The sequence below is a fragment of the Idiotropiscis lumnitzeri genome, chromosome 10 (genome assembly GCF_059441095.1).
Source record: "Idiotropiscis lumnitzeri isolate Australia: NSW breed Sydney's pygmy pipehorse chromosome 10, RoL_Ilum_1.0, whole genome shotgun sequence".
NCBI classification, from domain to species: domain Eukaryota; kingdom Metazoa; phylum Chordata; class Actinopteri; order Syngnathiformes; family Syngnathidae; genus Idiotropiscis; species Idiotropiscis lumnitzeri.
The window spans coordinates 11,427,013-11,444,775 of NC_142400.1; positions in this window are offsets into that span (position 1 = coordinate 11,427,013).

Here is a 17,763-nt window from a genome sequence, read left to right on the forward strand (position 1 = left end):
CGGCAACAATGTTGCTAATTAAAACAGAACAGACCCAAGAGAAAAAAAATGTAGATTTATTTAGCATTTTTTCTGAACTATAGAGCACCCCTGCTGGTGAAAGAAAATCCACAGAAATGCTGCACCGTTGTATTAGCCGCATAGTTCAAAATCTTGAAAAAAGTAGTGGCCTATAGTCCAGAAAATACGGTATTTGATTTTCTGCAGCACCAGCTTCCACTAAATCAGCTGGCCCACTGCACCCAAAATGCCCCGCGAGGCTCCCAAACCCCCCAAAATATCAAAAAATGTATAATTTCATGATGCCAACTGGTTTATACTATGTAATGTGGCAGAATCTCTGCAAGTTTCTCTTTGATTTGATGCTCCAATATGTTTTCATAGTCAAAGAACCTTCTGACCCGACCGTTCATCCTTTCTCGCTTCTTTCAGGGCAAACAAGCAAGGATTTGGCAAAGATGTCGCCCACAATCTGTTCTGTGTTGTAGCTATATGTATTTTTGCACAGGTCTTAGTCCACATTACATGGATTTAGCATCAGATACACAAGGATTTGAAAAGATCAAGGTCTGTTGAGAGACAGAAAAAATCTTTTTTTTTACCCCTCCTCCCCTAACAGTTTTGTGCACAGAGCGCTTCTACACGACTAATCTTTTTTTTTTCCCGTGTTCGTGCCGCTTATATTTTGTTAACAAGTTCCAAAATATTTCCTCTCATAAGCCCAACATCTGTCATTAACATGATTTGACAGTAATGCATTATTTGTGTTCTTCCCAGTTGCTGAACACAAGCAGTTCTCATTTTGTCATATTTTCACTTGTTTTTTTGTTGTTGCTGTTTTTCAGTCACAGGAATTAATTTAAGGCACTAACACCATCGAGTCGCTGGCTAGCCTATAGTTTATACATGCAGGCAGCGGAAGAGATTGTTCAGTCACTCAGTCTTTTTTGGTTTATAGGTGGCAACAATTATGTATAAATACTAATATTTTTACTGGCAATAGTGGCGAAAATAACTTTAAAACAAAAACACAAATACACTGCCGCTCTTGAACGCATTTATTTTTGAGACGGGTTGCTGGTGTGGCTAAACTATTTCATTTTTTTTTTTCGTTCTGCGTAAGCTGTGAGGCTTAATTATCACCTACGGTCTGGATGTTAGACATAATAATTAAGTTTTCTCGTTTTTTTTGTTGTTGTTGTTGTTGTTTTTTTTTTTTAAATCGCTCCATGTGATGCTTTGTTTTCAACTCTTGTGTGTCCCGGACTTAATTAAGTTTCCGTTTCATATTAATATCCAAATAATAGACGGGGTTAATTGGCTCATTATTTACTTTATTGCATCACTCATGACTAAGATATTGTAGGGCAGATGTTTGCTTTCTGCGCTGGTCTGCGTTAGGGTTACGATGCACTATAAATTTCAAATATCCATATTTTCATTTCCTGTTGTTGCATGCACCAAATGGTCAGACCAGCACTGTTTCTGTTTTCATTCTCATGCAATCCACCAATCAGAGCCAAATCTATCACACGGCTCCTCAACACAACCAACAATCTCCTCAAAACGGTATAATCTCACTAAATAAAGATACACTACGTCTCTCCTCTACAGTTTATCTTCACAGGAGCCCACTCAAACTGATGAGAACATCTACAAGTACAATAACGACACAGTTAAAAGAAAGAATTTCTCTTTTTTGCCCAAGGCAATATTCAGAGTTCCATTTTAGTCACATTTTGTGCTACTGCGTAAGAAGCGACACTGAGGAGGGAAGAAAAGTCGGGAAGAAATCCACTATAATGAAGCCTTTTTACCAATCCAATCGTGATGAGTATTATCTGATACAATATACCATTCATGTCCACGGAGATTAATGCTTTTGCCAAGGGTGGATGTGAAACCTCATCGTTTCTGAAGCCCTGAAGAAGAAGTACAATCCAGTGAGTCTAAAAATGAAATCAAAAGATTTGTTTGAGAGAGTAATTGTGTTCAGCACCCATGGCTGCCACTGTCTTGGCCTCTATAAAAGCTCACTGCTTTGGTCCTGTCGCCAAGCCCCTCTCCCTGCTCCAATATAGAAAGATTTACTTGCATGTCCAAATGGGTAATCTTATTTATTCCATGTAGCTGCTTGGATCAGCCAGGCTCAGCAAAAACATTGAAGTGTAGTCCTTTATCATCTGGAGACACGTCTGTGTTAATTACTTTTACTTTCAAATCCAAAATGTATCTTCTACTCATTCCTACCATTCCTGATGAATGCGTCTCTTTTTGTCCGAATTTATCAGGAGTAGAAAGATGCATTTCTAATGGCCCGGTTCGATATATTCCAGATGGAGCGCTGACTGTTGGGATCCATACAATTGATCGACAACATCTAACTAGTCTAAATTGCCACTAAGTTATTTGATTGATCATTTGAAACCCAGCAGTATTTGGAAGCAAGGCAGTTAACAGCTCATGGGTTGGGCAGGGGGTGTTGGGGGCGGGGTGGGCCTCTCACATGCTTTCTCGCTGAAAGAGATCTTCAATTATAAGAGGCTTGTACTGCTTTACGCTCCCCCCTCCAACCCCCACACACCCCCATCAATCTTTCACCTCTATTCAGATAAGCCCAGGCCTCTGCTGCTTGGTCTCATGAGGCAAATCTGCAGAAACAGAGTTGATCTGATGGTTTTTCACCACAAATCCTCTTTGCATGACTTTCTTTTACAGACATTAGACATGCTGTATTACTATCCAAGTTACTTCACTCATGCGTGGCCTCTTTCTCTCACACTATAAGCGCCTACATGGTTAAAAAAAAAAAAAAAAAGTGACACCTTGTATTTTTTTCCATCGCCATGTTTTTATGCCTGGTTTTGGAGTTGTGATAAAAAAATAATCACTGAACTGGGCATGGAGCTTAGCTAAAATGCTCCAATATGAAACGATCGCTTTCTCTTGCCTCTACATCGTAAGTAATTCCATTTTATTTTCGCATGATGGCCTCAGAGGTGCAGGGTTTGATTGTGGCCTTCCTGTGAGGAGTTTGCATGTTCTCCCCGTGCCTGCATGGGTTTTCTTCGGGTATTCTGTCCGGTTTCCTTCCACATTCCAATAACATGCATGGAACGTTGATGGGCCACTCTGAATTGCCCCAAGGTGCGACCCTAGTCACGAGAAGTGGCTCAGATAATGCATGGATGGATTTATTTTGTATTAATTCATTAGAAAATACGTTAATAAGACGTTAATAGGGGTTTGTGTCATGAATTTGATTATTTATTCATTTTGGAAGAATTTTGGAAAAACAGGACTGTAATTCAGCATTGCAGACAAATTGTGTTAAATTTTTCAGTATCCCACTGGGTCTATGTACCGATTATTTATATAATCCCAGCCCGGAGTACATCGGTAAAATGATGTTCTATTTTGTGGGATTTTTCTAAATTTTGGGACTGAAACAAAGGTTTTGAAATCTGGAATTTCCCAAGATCAGGTGGCCTTTCCTTTTCAGTCCTGCCTTCTTGCACCAAATCTATCCAGTTGTCCATCCTGATAAACAACATAATCGCATAATTCACTCTTTAAATGTCTTTCATTACATGTCGAATCAAACGTGACCATGAACAACAAAGAGCAAGGATTACTATCTACCCCCGTTCGATGTTTACAGCAAATCCCTGGCAACTGAACCAAAAGAATGATGTATTAAAAAAAGAAATGCCGCAAGGTCCCATCTGACATTAAGATATGACAGCACACCTGGGAGACTGGAAGTATACATTTTTAGAAAGTGACATTTTAATCTCAGTTTAATGTTTGGCCTTTAAAATAAATATTTGTTGTTTGATTCAATGATGGGCAAGCTAAATGAATTTATTTTTTGATTTATTTTTAGGGGGAGCTCATCTTAGAAAAAGGCCAACAGAGTTTGACAAACAAAACAAATAGTCGCTTTTTCTGGTTGTCATTTTACATTCAATTGGGGCGCTTGTGGAAAATCTTTAGCTTCCCAGCAGCCTCAAAGGCAGCAACTGTCTGTGGTGCAATTTCGGCATCCATCCACGAGAGCAACATGAAAACAATCCCAGCTGAGCAGATGTAATCTCGCGCTCCTGATACCGCCACAGTGGCACAGCACGCTCCAAAGAAAGCGGCCTTTCTGGCCTCTTGGGAGCGACAATCTCTCCATCAGCCGAGCGGCCGCCTCGCCAAATCAATCCAGTCGCAAAGAAGAAACAAACCTCATGGACGAGACGTCTAGGGTGACAGATTTGTTCTGTTTCTCACTCTCACATCCTAAAAGACAAGACATCAAAATACCCGCGAGGGGTTGTTTGTGGTGGTGGTGGTGGTGAGTACCTTGGGGAGGGGGTTGCATCAGCTATTGTGTTAAATGTTGATATCCTGGATTTCGCTCACGTAGAAAGGAGCCCTTAGAAGGAAACAGGTGGCGGAGTACAGTGAGGGGGAGTGAGTGAGGGGTGGAGGGGTGTTATTGTAATTAAAGCTGCAGATGCTGCTTCACGCGCTACATCTGGTCAGTGCTCTCATTTCCAGAAATCTCCTCTAAATTCTCTGCAAATCCCTGCAAGGTTTGGCATGCTTTTAAAATGCTGCCTTCAACTTTGTCCATTCTCACTTTTTTTTTGTTGAAGCATCACCTTGTCGTGAACTTGCTTTTTTTATTTATTTATTTATTTTTTTTTTTTTTATGGTTGTCTTTTTACCGAAAGGCTCTTTTAGCTCCTCTGACCTCTCCATCCCCCTCACCCCTGCAGGCCAGCTCCTCGACCTTACATCAACATACCTTCATTGAGTTCAGCATCCGTTCACAGTGGTAGGAAGCCACGTCTCCTTTCATTACCAGTGTGCTCACTAGCGGAGCAAATGTGCTCAAACATATTCAGTCAGTATTATGCTGATATCTCCTGACGCTGATTCGTAGAAGCACTGCCACACTGCAAACCATATGCACAACCCCAGGTGGAATATGACATCCAAACTTGCAAAGTAGGGACAAAGGCGGGTGGGGGATTCCGATTTTAGGCAGCGGAAGGAAAATAAGGATGAAATGTTGAAATTGTCTTCTATTGAATCTGCCAAGTGCAACATGAAGACGTCTTTGTTATATATAGAGTGGAACCTCTAAAGTCGAACACAATCCGTTCTATGACAGTCAGTGCCGGACATCCTATATGTTCCTATTTCAAGACGGCATTATTTTACGCTTTATAAAGCAATGTTTTAAGTAACATTTCAATGCTCTTTATCATAACATATGAAATGTTCAATAGAACTAAGTTAAAAATGAAATAGTTGCTCACCCTTTAAGGAAAGGATGACTTTGAAAGAGTGCCAGCTGGTAGAGTTAATTGTGAGGCTATATATGTTGATGATGGTGATAATAATAACAATAATTGATAATCTCACTCTCTCTCTCTCTCTCTCTCTATATATATATATATATAAATATATATATAATCTTTTAGCATTATTTGTAGGATTATTACTGCTGTTGTTATACATTTGTCATAACCTGTCAATCCAAGCTGGGTAAGAACCTGACATTTGAAAAAAAAAAAAAAAAAAAAGCAGAATAAAACATTGGTTTCACTGCATGCACTTTACCAAGCCTAGTTGTGAAGCCAGTTCCTTATCTTTGGGCCGCTGATGACGTAATATTGATGTTGGGGTTGTAGTTGAACCACGAAAAGGCCAAAAATGATGCAAAACACTCGTATTGAGTAAACCCATGCATGGTCACCTCCAGGTTTTTGTTTGATTTTGATATGTTCAATTTTGGAGGTCACTCTGCATGGTAAGGACTCATCCATTATTATCCTCTTCCGCCGAGCAGGTGCTTGAACCTGCAATCTTCTTGGTGGACGACAGTTCTAAACACTCAACCATTGGCGAGTGTTTTGGTTGTAGTGTGCATTGAGGTCGTTGGGCCCATTTTATTCCCTGTGTGCATGTGTTTGTACGGGGTCGTGGCGGGATGATAATGTTTAAAAGTATAACTTCTGGTTACTCGGAAATATTATTTGTGCAGGTAATTTTCTCTATAAAACCAAATTGTTCTGGTGTATTTAAATAATTATTTTGAGATGTCATAACTTAAAAATGCAAAATTTAATAAAAATAGTGCTGTCACTGTTTTAGTCCAACACATTGTAGATTTACGGTACCAGACTTTAAAATATAGGTTTTTAAGTCTTTAAGTTACAAGTAGCTTTGATGTAATTCATCCACTTTTGTCAGTTTTATTGTAGCTTAGCTAGCTAGATTTCTGTGATGGATTGCTTCAGTGAAATTCAGCCACTTGAAATTAAGAATAGTTTATTTTAGCTTAGTTCACAACATTGACCAATTGTCTTTCTTATCAGTGACTATGATTACAGCCAATTATTAACAATTTTAAAACCAGACTACTAGCAGTATTCCGTTTTTGAAAAGCCATGTAAAACCCGCAAAAACCTGAATATTCTCACAGCTATCTCTGATGAATTGTCCCCCATTCATTTCCAAATCTATGTTATAAACCAATTAACAGCTCGTGGTTGAACTGTTTGCATCTGTAGTGCCTGACAACACTCTGTTCTAGCACTTTGGGGTACTCTGAGTAACCGAACCACACATTCGTAACACACTCTGTGTTTCCGAACGGTTATTACTTATTTATGTTTTTTTTTGGGGGGGCAGAAATATGCTCCGTGTGTATATTTGTGTATTGGTAGATAAAAAAGTGAATGTTGCCAGTCCTCAAAAAGAGTTGTTAGGTCAGAATTTCTATTTCTAATATTGTGTCCACTGAGTATATAATGATAACATAAACCCCCGTGACTGGTTGGAATCGTGTGATAAATGTACTGTCAAGCAAAGCCATTCTCGCCACTATATTGACTTCAAATATCATTTTGTAAATTTGTCACTTGTGATACATTCAGGAAGGGAAAAAATGACATATTTGATTTGCTTCATTCACACATCAAGGACACATTAGAGTGAGGGGGAAAGACGAATAATTTAATCATCTAAATTTCCTCCCATCTTATCTCCCTTGGCGTGCATACTGCTGTGCCAACACAAGCGCCTGCAAAATAGAAAGAAAATGTCTTCGCATAAAATAGCAAGTGAGTAAAATCTGAAACAGTTGGCAATGAACTCTAAATAATCATGGTGCTTTTGGAAATGAATGCATTAGCATAACTTAGTGCCAGAGAAGTAATCACTCATCTCAGGGTGAGAAGATCCCCTCCAGCCTCATCTCGCTCGGGCGGCTTCTATCCCAGAGTTCATTTACGGCAGAGTTAGTGACCCCCCGAGACTGACACTCCCCTAGATGGGATGCACAGCAGTGACAGAGCACGTTTGAGACCGTGCTGGTTAGGAGGGAACGCCTCCAGCGGCTGATAAGATTAGACATAAAGAAGGATGGCACTTCTGCCGAACATTATTTGGTCTCCCGTCACCCTGAGAGAGAAGAGAGACAAAGTTTGACCATGCCAGCATGAGGAATTGACGATTGGTGACATGTAAGAAAAGTCATTTTAATATATTGCGTCATACTTCAAACGTTTCGTTCATCTTTTATCAAGAATGAATATTAATCAAGAACAATACTGCATAATTTTGCTCTGATCAGCAAATGTATTTTTCTTTGGACAGTGAAAGTGCTCTTTTGGGCATAAAGTGCTAATAATGAAAGCATGTTATTAACATTTTGGCACATGAAGATATGAAGAGGGAAAAAAAGGGATTCAACTATAAGCATTCAAATGATATAATCATATCCAGCCTTAATTGTTTTGTTTCTAAACACAGAAGACATTCACCGTTAAATACAACACCTCCAGCAATTCATTACTTGAGTATATGCACACTCGTCGGCCACGTCATTCGCTACACCAGATTCGTTACACAAAGTCCGGTTACTTTACAACAATCAAAAGGATCCGCTATGGTTCACACTGCATATTAGTATTCTCATCAGTGCATTAGGAAAAATCGTAATTTACGGGAGATCCTGTCTGAAGTCAGGCAACGCAATGCAAAACAAAAAACAAAAAAACTTGTAACTCAAAAAATGTGCAAGTTTGGCTGGTTGCAAATCAAGGCACAAATTTCTCAGCCTACAGCACATGTTAGGATGGATTCCTGTCTTTGGTATTTTCATCCCTTCTCACTTACGTAAATTAGTGTGCTTCAGGGCGCCATAAGGCGGAGAATGTTGATGACGTTTTTATCCTTTATGTTTATAAATCCGTTGGAGGAGTCATTGATCAGGCATGAGAATGAGTTTAATTTTGTATTAAGAACATTAACAATTCATGTTCCAAGACATTTACAGAGCACTTCCGCAAGAGTCTCGCCGGATGATGTGGTCATCTTCCGGAATGTGTCTTCCCTCATCAGTCTCCGAGTCTGTTCACAAAGTGTGGGGAATTTCCATCTGTTATCTCGACAGCATAGTTTTCAGTCAGGAGGTGCCTGGGTACTTTGCTTAACACATATGTAACCTTTGATAGTACTAAGTGCAATGATTGTTTCTCAAGTATGCAAAACTATTTCTCACGTGGTTTATAAAGCACTGATGAAAATATATCGCACACAATTCTCAGGGTACGATTGACCGGGCCCCTAGAAGATAATATTTTCATTTTGAGGAACTGTAGAAGCAAAGCCAAAAGAGATTTTTTTTTTTTTTAATTCCTGGTGGCTCGCCAGAGCGTGTTTAAGATGCAAACAGGATAAACACTGACTTTGAACTGTAATGAGGAGTTCTTGTTGTTCCAGACACACTTACTCATTTTCCAAAAGTTTCTGAAGCTTTGCCAATGCACATCTTTAGTTTGTCTTTCGTGCTGTTGGAGTTGTTTATCGTGGATCCGAGTAAATTCATTTTCCAACCATTGCAAGGTATTGCTGTTGATACATGGAGGAATCGATTATTTTTGTTGGACTCAACTCCTCACAGGCCTTTCTCAAGACTGAGCTTGTATTTCAGCTTCTGACTGAGAGTCAAGGGCAGTGTCATCTACATGCACTAGTTTCTCAAATAAGAATGCCTTACACTTTTGTTTTTGTACGTAGTCTTGAAAGATTAAATAAGTTGCCTGTGCTGCGGCTGTGTAACAGAATGCCCGAGGCATCAGGAAAGGCATGTCGCAGAAGAGCAGAGTAGAATATTCCAAAATCGTTGATTTACCCCACAAAGGTCTTGTAAGTATTCTGATCAGGGACCTCGAGTTGTCGTGGAAGTCATTTGCGTTTTTTTTTTCAGTAACAAGAAGATCATGTTGATTGTGACAAAAGCCACATGATGCTTCTGGCACAATCTGATCATAGGTGGAATGGCCCGGGCTATAATTTTCCCTCACATATTCGGCAATGTTCATTCGACTCACGATGTAAAAGTTGATAGAACATGATGTCACTCCCTCTTTTGAAAACCTCAGGAGGGAAACCATATGAGTCAGGTGCTTTTGGAGTCTTTAGGCAGGTTATGTTGTTTTACTTCGGCATAGGAAATATCTGGCTGTGATGGGTTGGGCATAAGTGAGCTGTAATATTGTATCGAGTGGTTGAACTCAGCTTTTAGATCTGAGTGAATGCAACCATCTGCATCCCTCAGGTTTGAGTGTTGAGTGTTTCCATTGTTCTTCGTAATTGACCCTGGAGCAGCTGGAGCCTGCCGCCATAAGAATTGAAATAAGTTGCCCTAAAAGTAATTTTATACAGTAAGCTTTCAACAGGCCTGATCAATTGTAATTCGTTTCAAATTGAATTTTGGAGGGCGGCACGGTGGACGGCTGGTTAGCGTGATGGCCTCACAGTGCAGAGGTGCAAAGTTGGATTCCGGTGCCGGCCTGCCTGTAGGGAGTGTTTGCATATTCTTTCCGTGCCTGTGTGGTTTTTCTCTTCCCACATTAAAGAAAAAAACATGCATGGTAGGTTGATTGACGCTCTAAATTTGGTGTGGGCAAAATACGGCCTGATGAGGTGAGGTTAACAAAACACTCCATCCAACTGCTCCTGGTCCGGCCCCTGTGTCAAATCTTAGAAGCCATTGTGGCCCGCCAATCAAAAAGTTTGCCCACCTTTGCTCTAAATTGTCCCACGGTGTGATTGTGAGCGCGGCGGATGGTTGTTCGTCTTTGTGTGCCCTGCGATTGGCTGGCAACCAGTTCAGGGTGTACCCCGCCTACTGCCCGGAGACAGCTGGGATAGGCTCCAGCACCCCCCGCGACCCTTGTGAGGAGAAGCGGATCAGATACTAGATGGATTGAATTTTGGTAAATTGACATGATACATAACATATTTCGTGTAAATTGTACTTAATTAACATGTTGACAATTCTACTTCCGCCTCACTAGTAAAGCTGAAAATGAGCTTTTTGTCGTCAATCATCTCTCACCTGCAGTGTATGAATACCTAGATTTAAAAGATGAAATATTGATCTCTTGTCTCTAATTCGTCTTTTCAATGTCATATCCCAAATGGTTTTAGTCTCTGGCAAAGTAAAGGACCCGGCCTCACTCTTCCAATACTTTCGGAGGGTAATGTATCACCGCATATTGTTCGTACTTATATTCATGTCCTTAAAGCATATTTTGTTCATTAAAGGAGCCTTTATTTTAAGTCCAAAATCACCGATGTAAGCTAAAAGTGAACTTTTCAACTGGAGCTCTAGGCTGAAACAATACAAAGCCTATTCATGAGTGACAGAGAGCCCTCTGTATTTCAATCCGCTCATTAGCATTCTCATGAGATTCCACAAAGTAAATAGCACATATGGGTACATTTCATAAAATGCTTTTACTGCAGCCGCGTTACATCCATGTTGACTCATAACTTCTGATCCGGCTCCCTGTTTGCTTTGCAATTTGAACTTCAGATGATTCTTCTGGAGATCCTCCGTGCTGACTCAGTTTTGAAGCGGCAAGAAATCCATTCATTACCAAAATGCTACCGCAAGCACAAGCATCCACGCTTGCACCAGTAGATAAGCAATAGAAAAGAATTTGCTGAAATGTTCTGTTGTTTTGCCATTTCCAGTACCGAAAAAAGGATACAAAAGCCGTGTTTCACGACAATCCCCTGCCAAGTTTCCCACTTTTGGACAAGAGAACTTCCTGGCATGTTTTCAGCTTGGCTTCTCAGTAGAGCGGCCATAGCTTAGTGCACCATGTGTTTGTTTGTTTGTGCATTTTGTGTATGCGACAACGCCTGGTTGTGTACATCACTTTGGCAGTGATTGTGATCAGGGTGGAAATATGTGTTGGCTTACTGGTGAGATGAAAATGAGTGCAAATGAAGTGGGAGGCCCCAAATGCTGTGAAAGTCAATTTTGAATGTGCGACTGAGTGCGGCGACGATACAGGTGTTTGTCATTTACTCCATGCCAGCTGCTTCTCTCTCCGCTTGGTGTATATTTAAGCATTTTTCTCCACCGTGGTGTATATTCCCTTGCTCCTAAGTAAATGTCACAGCAAGCTGCTGCTCTTCCCACACCACACTGTGGGAGACGGACCAACCTCATTGCCGTGGCAACCCTCTGTTCTGCTTCAAAGAGAAGAGGCAAGGCCAGAGAAGAAAAGAACTTTTATGCATCCGAGTCCCCTCTAGCTTCCTCATTCCCTCTTGTCCTTATGCAATGGAACACGGGCCGGAACCATGTGCTCCAGCTCCCAGGCATCAATGGGCCCAGAGTCGGAGGAGACCGTGACCGGGACAAGGTAATTCTGAAGTATGGAAATTTCCATGTCAATTGCTTTTCTTTTTTTTTTTTTTAAATAAAGTCAATAGCACACCAATATAACAAACAAACAACCTTATTATGACTTTAATGCGAAATTTTCCATGACTATCTTCTTCATGTTTACGGGGGTGCATTATGTTGCATTCATACATATAAATGTACTCAAGGCCACGTTATATCCTTCAAAACTAATATGTCCACAACAAATGCCTGAGATCTCATGACATGAAAGAGAGTGGTGATGATTGATGAAACCATTTCTCAACTGTTTACGAAAACTCATTATGTCAAGGCTTACATTGAATTTGACTCATTCAAGTGAAGCAACCAGAAAAGTTTTTCTTTATTTTTTTTTTCCAAGTATTTTTTAGGTACTGATTTTCATTTCTTCACCCTCATGGCTTTTCTGTCCAGTTTGTGTGTGTGAATCATATAAGACCAATATCATCCACATGTTTTGAGTTTCATGGCCTAAGCATGCTGAGCTGCTAACCATTAGAAATTCACTTCCTGGAAAATTTCGCGATATTTGTTGTGTATAGTTCTGATTTTGGAATACTCTTTGACTTTCTGTTTCTGTCGACGCTCTGGCAAGGGCGGGCTAGCCCCTAGATTGCCAATTCTTTTATAGGCCTCTGTGGCGCAAAATATGTGAAGTACCATCACACCACAAACTTTCCCTTGAAGCAACAACACAATCATTGCCGCATCTGCAAGATATAATTTTTTTAGTGATAAAGTTTTATTGTAAATCGCAAATTTGTTTGTTGTTGTTTCGTCCTTGTGACAGCGCGTGCCGTCAATACAGCTGTGCATGGTGTCCGGCGAACACGAGCGAGCCTGGCATTTTGGTGCCGGGTTCAGTGAGCCAGTGTGTTTTGTCAGTCAGTTGAAGTCATGTCCATGTCACTTTTCAAGCTATACATTGTTGTCGCGTGATCATTTGCATAACAGTGAACATGAGAATCATGAGACTCAACAATGTGTTTCCCATTAATAGCGAGCTGTAATAATATGCGCATGCCGATGCATGTTCACTTATTTGAGGTAAAATGCAGTGTGGATAGAGAAAACTCAAGTGAGGCTTGTCAGGAATGTGGCTGCAGGTGTGCTGCCATGTTTGAGTGATCTTAATTGATGATGATTTTTTTTTTCCTTTTGATGCTGTGTGCACATGCATACATTTTTGTGAACATATGCACCATGAGTGGCTGTTTAGACTGTGAGTGTGTATAATAGTGTTTTCTGCTCGGGTGGCTGTGCCGGTGTGCCTCTGTTCAGGTTGCACACAAACCCTGCACCACAGGGAGGTGCATGTCTTTCATGTCCTGCTTCGTTCTGCCTTAAATCTGGGTCAAAGGATAAAGGAATAACCTCTGCCACACACACTTACACTCACGAACATACATTGACCTGTTTCAGAAATTACTTTCTGATGTTTTTTGTATTAAACTTAAGTGGCTAGAGAAGCAGATGTACAGTATCCTTAAAAATGTATCTCGATCTAGATGATTTTATTTCGTGTCATGACTTGATGAAATGAAACCGAGTGAATTCAACAAAAACTTTCAGTTTAGCAAGTGGAATTGTGGAGGTGATAGGACCATAAAAAAAGTTGTCAGGCTTCATGACTTATTTTCTCTGCTTAAGTGCAATTGGTAATGTTTTGATCACCATTTACTTGGTGTGTTACATTACAGGATTGTCAGCATTACACAACAATTATATACCCAATAAAATACTGTGGAAGAGTAGAAAACGAGTCAAGGAAAATCCGTGTTTGAGCCACCAGAAACCATTGCCCCGATATGACAAGGTGGCTTGTGGTAGCAGCTAACATAGTAGGCTAACCTAGCTCAGTGGCCCTTATTCTCTTCTCTGTAGCCATCCAATCTTCACTTCAAGCTTGGTCAACTCCTGGCTCAATGTTAAATGTTTCGTAATACCAAAATATTCAGTCTCATTGATAGCAAGGAGCTAAGCTGTCACCACGTGGCTAGCATGTGCAGCTAACATTAGCATGGGTACTTCTGAAATGTAAACATTGAAAAAAAAAATTATAAAAAACAACAAAGCCAATACATTATACCATGGTTCATCGTTCGCACCCCTGCGATATTGTTGATTTGTAGGCAACCAATTTGAGAGTTGGTCCGCTCCCAAATTGCAATAATAGTTGTTATTACCACAGCACAGAGGGAATGCAGTCTATGCCTGCTCGTATTGTTGTTCTGTATTTTTTCTTGCTTGGAGTGTTAAAATAGCAATTTATAATTTTATGGTTTGATCACCATAACATTCATTCAAACTTCCATTCGCCCATCTATGGCATTTCACATAATACACATACCAAGTTATTTGTTTGGTCAAAAATTTTGTTTTTTAAATCTCTCTTTTATAAGATAGTTTTCTGCATCTGCAACCTTCAACTGAAAGCGACAACTAAACAGCTCGAAGCAAAAATACTTTGCATTTTATTTGGAGAACTACTGAAACTCAGACGAGGCACTGAAGAATGTCATGGGTTAGTCTGGAACGTATCCAATGAGAGTTCACTGTTTGTTCTCAAATTTTTATTCCAAAATATTGTCAGACTGTTGTAACTAGGCAGAATAATCATTGATTAAATCCATGGATTGTTAAAAACTTGGCTGATGGAACAGATTTTGATTAATTATGTCCCGAAGCAATTCACTGAAATGGGAATGCAATATTAAATAGGAGTTCAGAACATTCAAGCAGACCTACTGCCTTCTCATAACAAATATTTACAATAAAACAAATGCTAGATGTTTTTTTTTCTTCTTTACACTAACTGTAGTCAAACACCCATCCGAGACGCTTTTTTTTTTTCCACCCTCACTTTACATTTCACTGGAATACTTTGTTTCACTTCATCTCTCAGGTGACCTTGTACAGACTAGATGAACGTAGTGGAGTTGCAAGTCAGCAGCTGGCTGATTAGGAATGCTGAGTGCATCCTGGTCTTCCCATTTGGTAATCTGTCTTTTGCTGCTCTTTCTCTTCTAGACTTTCCATCTTGCCCATGCCAAGCCTGTCCAACAATGCCGCTTCATCCCTGATTGGATGCCCGGGGAGTCATGCTGGCCTGTGTGTGCCTTTGTGTATGTACTGGCTTTCTCGGGTTTAGGATGGGGGTGCTGGGGAAAGATAGTCCTTGGCAAAGATGAACAGTGTGCATCCTAACTCCCGTACATTTCAGAGTAGAGGCTGTCACTGAGGTCTTTTTCTTTCTTGTCGAGAAAAACACTAAAGGGAGGCAGGGAATTGTTCCTGTAGTGGGACACCCTGCCTCTCTAAAAACTTCAGCGCCATGGGTCAAAAGCTCGCAGCCTGTCGGAGTTTGTGTGGAGCGTGTGGCGTTAAGAGCCTGCCTTCGATAAAGGCCTCCAAAAAGATGTCGGGATGCTACCATTAGGGAGGACCCCTTGCAGTGCTTCCGACTCATGTAACCCCCTGCTTTGCATCTTTATTGTCCCTCAGTCCCTGCAGTGGGAGAAATGTATGCTAGGTAAAGAAAGTTCAGACAACCAGAGACACCCAGCAACATATACACATTAAAGATGTAGCCCAAGGCCACAAGATAGTGGGCAGACCATTAAGCAATATAGATATAAATGCAGAAACCTTGAGGGAGAGTAGTGGTAGAAGCAGTCCAAACAGACTTCATACATTTACTTTCACACCTGCAATAGTTCAGGTACTGATCTTTCACTGAATGACGAAACCTTGTGGAGTGAGATATGGATCTGTCCTGGGAAATTATTCCGTCAGCAGACTGCCCTTTTTGAGGCTTTGTTAGCGCAAACTCCTCACCCAGGGTCTCTTCATTCTGATTGGCCAGAGCGATCCTCTATGACGCAGAAAACAAAGTAGAGTCTCAAGTATCATGTAAGTGTATGTGGGTGTGTGTGTGTGTGTGTGTGTGTGTGTGTGTGGTGATGGTTTGGTTTTGCCATTGTCATAACTGTACATATGTTTTTATAATGTTCATAATGATCACGTAAAAATGAGAACCGTGTTTTTATTTGTGTTTTTGTCCGTTCTGGATCTGTTCAGGGAGGTTCAGCGACTTTAACTTCCTGATTTCCATATCCAGACTTGTTTTCGAATTAACCCAGACAATGTAGATCAACATTGTATTTACCACAAACTGCATTAGGATACTTTTTATGAACTTTTTCTTTGCATTTTTCAAAAAAGGTTTTGTCTGGAAATTGTGTAATATGACAGTAGTTGACTATAACCATGTCTAAACATTTTGTCTGGATATGTAAGTCAGAGATTCTCAATTGTATGGGTCTGTAGACTCCATACAAGGGATTTCTTCCAAGCATCCTACCTATAAGATGTAATTAAAACCAACTTCCATGTGCAACTTTAAATGCAAGACCTTTTGTAATAGAAAGGAACGTAACCATAATAAATTGAATTCAATTTCAAATCCATCATTACTCGCTGACGTACACTGCTTCCACTAACAACATGGTAGTGGACAAGAGAGGATCTCTGCTAAAAAAAAAAAACACAGCAAGAGTGAAATCATTTTCACATTGTGATACGAAAGACAAGAGAGGTACAATATGTACTTGCAAGCTTGAAATATTTTGGCAGCAATCAACTTTTCTTACTGTACTTTTACAACTCTGCAAAAATGCATGAGCTACGTTTCAAACCACCACTCTGAGACCAGTTTGTATTTTCCAGCTCCAAAATGCTGCTGTGGTATAAATGGCCTTTTGTTCCAGTATGTCTTCCTATGTTGGTTCATATCCACGACAGGGTGTACGTGTGTATTGCTTTTATTTTCTTAATCATGTACATTTATATTTCATATTTATGTATGTGCGTGGGGCTATTTTATATGTAAATTTGACCTCTTCATCTGCACCCATATCGAACATCCCCATATCGATATTTATATCTTCTAATAAACAATATCTATTTGTTGTGGCTTGTATGCATGCAAATGTGTGTTTGTGTGTGCGTGGTTGTGATTCTCAAGTGCGTCTGCCTCTGTCGACCGATCCAAGCTTCTTTGTGTGCTCCTGGCAACAAAGCGGTTTGTGGAGCAGGAAGCAGAGGAGAAGTGTAAGTCAGAAACAATGAATAAACAATCCACAGATTTGCCAGGTTTTTTTTTTCACTCCTCATTCATTATGCACCAAGCACCCTCTGAATTTGCACTTCCAATTCAATTTAGTCCCGATATCCTATTGTTTTGACTATTTACACATATAGTGAAACCTCAACTTACAAATGGCGCTGTTTACTAACAATTTGAGTTGCACACAAAATTTTCAAAGAAAAATTACCTATATTTCCATTGTACGAACAGAGTTGGCATTGGCTAGCAAATCTATGTCATGGGCTTCTTCTCGGGCTGCGTGACCATCATTGGCAACATGCAAAACGTATTGCTGTTCAGTGAAAAAAAAAATCTATTGCATTTGTAGGCAGAAATTCTACATCCACATCCTTGATCATCCAATCACAAATAATTCATGTGGTAGCCGTGTAAGTCCAAAAGCCATCTATATTTACAATGTTATTTATTGAATTGTATCGTCGCTTTAATTAAGTAACGAATGTTTCATGCCTGTGTGGAAGAGCGAAATTCCCCTTTTGTACAATCCATTCACCCAAGAACAGATGCCAGAAGAATTCCTGCCTTCTGTAAATACAAAGTGCTCACTGTTGGGAGAATGAGTGAAGCAATCCCAAAAATATGAAAAATGGCTAAAATAAATGTGTAGCAAATGAATATTTTTTTAATGATGTGACTTTTCATGATATGATTTATTTTGGACAGAAATAACACTTTTCTCTTGATTGGTGTGAAGAATACTGAGAAGAAGCAAAAAAAAATAAAAACAGAATTCCCCCTGTTATTAAGGAACAAGGCTTTTTCCACTTGTGGACGAGTTGTAGTCCTCCTCCCTTTTTTCTCCTCAGGACCATCTGGCCGGGATGTGCTATTTTTCATATTT